Source organism: Tachyglossus aculeatus, chromosome 2 (assembly GCF_015852505.1).
Source record: "Tachyglossus aculeatus isolate mTacAcu1 chromosome 2, mTacAcu1.pri, whole genome shotgun sequence".
Classification (NCBI taxonomy): Eukaryota; Metazoa; Chordata; class Mammalia; order Monotremata; family Tachyglossidae; genus Tachyglossus; species Tachyglossus aculeatus.
This window is the reverse complement of record NC_052067.1, coordinates 139,531,970-139,539,580: the sequence shown is the minus strand read 5'-3', so window position 1 is coordinate 139,539,580 and position 7,611 is coordinate 139,531,970. Positions and strand designations below refer to the sequence as shown.

Here is a 7,611-nt window from a genome sequence, read left to right as displayed (position 1 = left end):
AAATAGAGTAATAGATCTGTACAAACATAGATACAGGTGCTGTGGGGAGGGGAAGGAGGTAGGGCGGGGGGAATGGGGAGGAGGAGAGAAAAAAGGGGGCTCAGTCTGGGAAGGCCTTCTGGAGGAGGTGAGCTCTCAGTAGGGCTTTGAAGGGAGGAGGAGAGCTAGCTTGGTGGATGTGCGGAGGGAGGGCATTCCAGGCCAGGGGGAGGACGTGGGCCGGGGGTCGATGGTGGGACGGGCGAGAACAAGGCCCAGTGAGGAGGTTAGTGGCCGCAGAGGAGCGGAGGGTGCGGGCTGGGCTAGAGAAGGACAGAAGGGAGGGGAGGTAGGAGGGAGGTAGGAGGGGGCGAGGCCCTCTAGATTGCAAAATCCTGGTGGGCTGAGATCATGTCTATTATTTCAATTAATCATGTCCCAGGTGCTCATTACAATGCTGGACCCAGAATAATAATAATGATGGCATTTGTTAACCACTTACTATGTGCTGAGCACTGTTCTAAGTGCTGAAGAGTGAGAGCAGTGCTCTGCACACAGTAAGTGTTCAATAAATACGATTGAATGAATATTACCGATTGATTGAGCTGGGCCAGGTTACGGCAGGAACTAGGCTGGACTGGATGAGAGGGAGCATCAATCCATCACTGGTATTTATTGAGCGCTTACTCTGAGAGCGCTTACACGAGAAGCAGCGTGGCTCAATGGAAAGAGCACGGGCTTGGGAGTCAGGGGTCACAGGTTCAAATGCAGCTCCACCAATTGTCAGCTGTGTGGCTTTGGGCAAGTCACTCAACTTCTCTGTGCCTCAGTTCCCTCATCTGTAAAGTGGGGATTAAGACTGTGAGCCCCACACGTGGGACAACCTGATCGCTTTGTATCCTCCTCAGCGCTTAGGCCAGTGCTTTGCACATAGTAAGCGCTTAACAAATGTCATTATTATTATTACTCTGCACAGAGCACTGCACTCAGCGCTCGGGGGAGTACCATAAGGGAGAGCTTTTTAGACTGTGAGCCCACTGTTGGGTAGGGACTGTCTCTATATGTTGCCCACTTGTACTTCCCAAGCGCTTAGTAAAGTGCTCTGCACACAGTAAGTGCTCAATAAATATGATTGATTGATTTAGTGATCCTAAGACAAATGGCAGGCTCTCAGCTGTGTGTCAAGGGGGGCAGGCCTTTCAGGAACTCCTCCTTTTCCCTTCTTTTGACACACCCACCCACTCCTCCGGAGGCATGTGGACACAGACACAGGAATACACACGCACTCTCCCTGTTAGGCAGTGAAGGGCGTGAACATAACTCCTGACAGAACTCAGTTCCCATGTAGCCTGGAGAGATTGAAAGCAGTGAGTATCCACGTCGGGGCCTGGGCCGGGGGCTGGAGTTGGGTAGGGATTGCTGTCCGTATCTGTCATTTATCTCTTTATATTAACATCGGTCTGTCCCTCGAAACTGTAAGCTCGTTGTGGGCAGGGAATGTGTCTGTTTATTGTTATATTGAACTCTCCCTAGAGTTTAGTACGGTGCTCTGCACGCAGTGAGCGCTCAGTAAATATAATTGAATGAACGGTTGGAGGCTGGGGTTGGCGGGGAGGCTGGGATTGGAGCCAGGATCAGGATCTGGGTTGGACTGGACCCGGGCTGGAAGCTGGGGCTGGGCTGAAGTCAGTCAAATGGATTTATGAAGCATTTACCACGTGCTGAGCACTGTACTAAGCGCTTGGGAGAGTATGCCATAATAATAGAACAGTGCTCAGCGCTTAGAACAGTGCTCAGCACTTAGAACAGTGCTTTGCACATAGTAAGCGCTTAATAAATGCCATTATTATTATTATTATTATAGACAAGTTCTCTGCCCAAACAAGCAGGAGGCTGGCTGGGGCTGGGCTGGGATGGGTTCTGGCCTGTGGCTTTGCTTGTGTCCACCCCAGTGCTTAGTACAGTGCCTGGCACATAGTAAGCACTTAACAAATCCCGTAATAATAATAATAATAATAATAATAATAGACTGCAGTCGGAAAGGGGAGTGTCCCCGGGGCTGGGGATGGGGGAGAGGGGAGGCCTGGATTCCAGTCCCCCCCAGCCTCACCTGTAGTCTGGTCCCAGGCTGCCTGCTGGGGACCTGGACAATGGACACACACACACACACACACACACACACACACACACACACACACGTACATGTGGACACATATGTTCTCAGGCCTTTAATAATAATAATAATAATAATGGCATTTATTAAGCGCTTACTATGTGCAAAACACTGTTCTAAGCGCTGGGGAGTTTACAAGGTGATCAGGTTGTCCCACGTGGGGCTCACAGTCTTAATCCCCATTTTACAGATGAGGGAATTGAGGCACAGAGAAGTTAAGTGACTTGCCCAAAGTCACACGGCTGACAAGTGGCGGAGCCGGGATTTGAACCGATGACCTCTGACTCCAAAGCCTGTGCTCTTTCCACTGAGCCACGCTTTGCACCCGCACTCACAGTCACACTACAACCATACCTCTGGAATGCACACACATATGAGATGCAGCATGGTCTGCTGGATAGAGCCCAGGCCCTGGAGTCAGAAGGACCTGGGTTCTAATCCTGACCCTGCCACTTGTCGGCTGTGTGACCTTGTGCAAGTCACTTCACTTCTCTGTGCCTCAGTTATCTCATCTGTAAAATGGGGATTAAGAGCGGGAGCCCCATGTGGGACATGGACTGTGCCAACCTGATGAGCTTGTATCTCCCCCAGCACTTAGAACAGGGCCTGACACATAGTAGACACTTAAATACCATCATCATTATATACCTATACACCCACACACAAACACACATCCTCTGCTCATCACACATGCACACACACTTTTCACACAGCTGTTCCTCAACCACTACCTCTTTTTTTAAAAAATGATATTTGTTATGTGGTTATGATGATCACACAGCAGACAAGAGGTGAAGCCAGGATACCGATACTCACGCTACTGATACACACATTTACTACACAACTGTATGTGTATAAATAGTCGTCCATCTCACCACTGACAGTGAAATTCACCCCTAGATGCATGTGTGCCTGAAAATATAAAGCCCAGTCCCGCAGTCCAGATGGATTGTCCGCAAATAAATTACACTGACCCTTGTGCTGTGGAGTTTGCTCCTGGGGTTGTTTTCACTTTTGTCTCCTTGTTCAATCACCTCTGATAAAACTTTGGCTTCTTTGGCCACACTGCTCCTCAGCTCCTCAGACCTACCAGCCAATGGCAAATAGAGCGCAGGACTGCAGGTGTATTTACAAGAATGTTGTTTGTAGGTGTTTGAGTTGCTGAAATGTATTCTTCCAAGCACTTAGTACAGTGTGCTGCACACAGTGCTCAATAAATACGAATGAATGGATGATATACCTGTATGTGTCAGTGTCTGTGTGTGTCTATGAGGGTGAATGTATATGGATCTTGTGTGTGCAGGTATGTATCTGAGTTTCCACTATGATAATAATAATAATTGTGCTATTTATTAAGCACTTACTGTGTTCCAGGCACTGTACTAACATAGATTCTCATGCCTCACACCATGTAGCAACATTTATTAAGTTCTTTCTATGTGCTGGACACCGTATTAAGCCCTGGGGTGGATTCGAGCAAATAGGGTTGGACACCATCTCTGTCCCATGAGGAGCTCACAGTCTCATTCCCCACTTTACAGATGAGGTAACTGAGGCTCAGAGAAGTGAAATGACTTGCCCAAGCTCACACAGCAGACAAGTGGCGGAGCAGGGATTAGAACCCACGACCTTCTGACTCCCAAGCCCGGGCTCTTTCCACTATGTCTAGAAGGGGGTCATGCGTCCGAACGTGTGTATGGGAAGATTTGTGTGTGAGTGTCTGCTTGTACACCTCCGAGGGAGAGCATTTGTGAGGGGGGTGTCTGAGGGTGTGTGTATGCATCTGTGAGAGTGTCTGTTTCTACAGGCTATGAGGCATGAACGTCTATGTGGTGCTACAAAGTGGGGGTGCACGTGTGCAAGTTTTAATGCATGTATGAATTTTGCAGTAAAACAAATCCTCAGAGAATCTTGCATCCTAACCAAAAGCTGGAAGGCAATTGTGGCAAACAATAATAATAATTGTATTTATTAAGCACTTGCTATGTTCCCGGCACTGTACTGAGCATTGAGGTAGATACAAGGCAGTTGGGTTGGACAGTCCCTGTCCCACATGGGGCTCACAGTCTTAATCCCCATTTTCCAGTTGAGGGAACTGAGGCCCAGAGAAGTGAAGTGACTTGCCCAAAGTCACACAGCAGACAAGTGGCAGAGCCGGGATTAGAATCCGGGTCCTTCTGACTCCCAGGGTTATGCTGAATCCACTAAGCCATGCTGCTGTTTCTTGCTCAAATCACATACAGACATACAGTCCCTCACACCTACTCACTCACCCTCATAGACTCTAAGCCCGTTGTGGGAGGGGATTGTCTCTCTTTATCGCTGTATTGTACTTTGCAAGAGCTTCGTACAGTGCTCTGCACACAGTAAGTGTTCAATAAATCCGATTGAATGAATGGACACATGCATATAAACACAACACAAGTACACACTTCCCTTTACTCACACACACACACACATACCCACACATACTCCCATTTGCCCCTCAGGAATCTGGGCTCTGAGCAGTGGATTCTTAGGAGGAACAGTAAGTGGGGGTCTGTTTTCCAAATGTTTTCTTGCCCCCTGCCCCTTTCCCCTCCTAGAGGGATGGTTAGAGCCCAGGCCTGGAAATCAGAGGGTCACGCACTCAAATCCCGGAGGCTCTGCCACTTGTCTGCTGCGTGACTCTGGGCAAGTCACTTGATTTCTCTGGGCCTCTGTTACCTCATCTGTAAAATGGGGATTGAGACTAGGAGCCCCACGTGGGAGAGTGACTGTATCCAACTCGATTTGCTTGTACCCACCCCAGCGCTTAGTACAGTGCCTGGCCCATAGTACCCATTTAACAAGTGCCATTATTATTTAACAAATAGCATTATTATTATGCTGGATTGGACCCAGTACAGAAGAGTACACAGAACGAGTGACTGTGTCCAACTCGATTTGCTTGTAGTCACCCCAGCGCTTAGTACAGTGCCTGCCCCATTGTACCCATTTAACAAGTGCCATTATTATTTAACAAATACCATTATTATTATGCCGGATTGGACCCAGCACAGAAGAATACACAGAATGGAACCTTCCTTAGACGTCAAGCTGCTTGTTGTATTTGGGGGAATCCAGGGTGTGCAGAAGTGCTGAAGGATGTGGGTGAGATCTACTCCCTGTCTTCCCCCTAGAGACCCCCTATGCTAGGTTGGGACCCTTGAGCTAGATACAAGTTTATCTGGTTGGGCACTGTCCCAGTCCCACAATGGGGCTCACAGTCCAAACTGGAGGAGGATGATTTAATCCCAATTTTACGGATGAGGGGACTGAGGCACAGAGCAGTTAAGTGACTTGCCCGAGGTCACCCAGCCAGCAATTTTCAGAGCTGAGATTAGAACCTAGGTCCTCTGAAACACCCAGGCCTGTGCTCTTTCCACTAGGCAATGCTGCTTCATTGTCATTTCGCCTCACACAGTAGGCTTAATAACCATACTAGAGAAATTAAGTGCTTACTCTGTGCCCAGCTCTGTACTAAAGCACTGGGGGGAGATACAAGATAATCAGGTCCTAAGGTAATCAGGAGGGAGAACAAGTATGAATCCCATTTTACAGATGAGAGAACTAAGGCACGGAGAAGCGAAGTGACTGGCCCAGGTCACACAGCGCGCAAGTGGCAGAGCTGGGATTAGAACCCAGGGCCTCTGACTCCTGGGCCTTTGCTCTTTCCACTAAGGCACACTGCTTCTCAATAATAATAAATACTGATGATTGTTATCAACAACACTAACTGAGTACCTGCCATTCATTCCATTCAATTCCATTCAATTGTATTTATTGAGCGCTTATTGTGTGCAGAGCACAGTACTAAGCGCTTGCAGAGAGTACTGTACTGGATGCCTATCATGGGCAGAGGGCTGTACTGAGCAGAACAGCATCTTAGATTCAATACAGGGATCATAGCCTACTTACTGCCAAATTATGCTATGCACAGCACATCTGCAAGAGGTCTTCCCCGACTAAGCCCTCATTTCCTCTTTCCCCCCTTCCTTCTGCGTTGCCCTTACCCTTGGATTTGTACCCTTTATTCACCCCACCCTCATCCTCCCAGCATGTCCGTATCCATAATGTATTTATTTATAATAATAATAATGATGATAGCATTTATTAAGTGCTTACTATGTGCAAAGCACTGTTCTAAGCACTGGGGAGGTTACAAGATGATCAGGTTGTCCCACGGGGGCATCACAGTCTTCATCCCCATTTTACAGATGAGGTAGCTGAGGCCCTATTATTGTACACAGTAAGTGCTTAATAAATGCCATTATTATTATTATTATTATTATTAAATACAAATGAATGAATGAGTGGGACGCTGGCCTCTGAGGCAGGTTCATTCATTCAATCGTATTTATTCAATCATATTCATTAAACGCTTACTGTGGGCAGAGCACTTTACTAAGCACTTGGGAAAGTACAATACAACAATAAACAGTGACATTCCCTGCCCACAACGAGCTCACAGTCTGGAGACAGACATCGATACAAATAAATAAAATGACAGATATGGACATAAGTGCTGTGGGGCTGGGAGGTGGGAGAAGACCAAAGGAAGCAAGTCAGGGCGACGTAGAAAGGAGTGGGAGGTAAGGAAAAGTGAGACTCAGTTTGGGTTGGCAACCTAGGATCACTTAGGAGAAGCTGGTTCCCCTCCCCCTTATTCATTCATTCATTCAATCGTATTTATTGAGCGCTTACTGTGTGCAGAGCACTTTACTAAGCGCTTGGGAAGTAAAAGTTGGCAGCATATAGAGACGGTCCCTACCCAACAATGGGCTCACAGTCTAGAAGGGGGAGACAGAACAAAACATATTAACAAAATAAAATAAATGGAATAAATATGTACAAATAAAATAAATAGAGTAATAAATACATACAAACATATATACATATATACAGGTGCTGTGGGGAGGGGAAGGAGGTAAGGCGGGGGGGGATGGGGAGAGGAAGGAGGGGGAGAGGAAGGAGGGGGCTCTGTGAGCCCCATTTGGGAGAGGGACTGTGTCTGACTTGATGATCTTCTATCTACCCCAGCGCTTAGTACAGTGCTTGGCACATAGTAAGCGCTTAGCAAATACAAAATAACGATTACTGTAGGGTCAGCCTTGCGGGAAGCTCCTTGCCCCCTCCTCCAGGACGGCCCAACAGGAATACAGAGGAAGGAGGAGGAAGCGAGTGGCCTTGGCAAAGCCGAAGCCTCAAATTCCCCTTTTGCTAATGGGAAACTCAGGGAGCCAGAGAGGTTAAAGGGTTTGTCTGGAGTCACCCAGCCTGGCAGGGTATCCGCAGTGAAGGGGGCCTTTCTCCTAGCATTTCCCAGGAGGGAACTGTCACACGGACCACCCTGGGATGAATCGGCTGAACGCCACGGACCATCCTGGGATGAATGCTGAAAGCCGCCTCCTCCATAAACCCTCCCAGGTTGCCCAGTC

General features: G+C 47.9%; 1 protein-coding gene across 3 annotated transcripts in view; it reads left to right on the top strand.

Annotated features, from left to right (window-relative positions):
- The first annotated feature begins 1,253 nt into the window (after window positions 1-1,253).
- The window catches only part of SLCO2B1 (solute carrier organic anion transporter family member 2B1), a 31,642-nt gene continuing 25,284 nt past the window's right edge, over window positions 1,254-7,611 (top strand). For all 3 annotated transcript variants that reach the window (XM_038768579.1, XM_038768562.1, XM_038768571.1), the window contains exon 1: window positions 1,254-1,346. The gene's annotated coding sequence lies outside the window, so the exon portion shown is untranslated. The remainder of the gene's footprint in view (window positions 1,347-7,611) is intronic.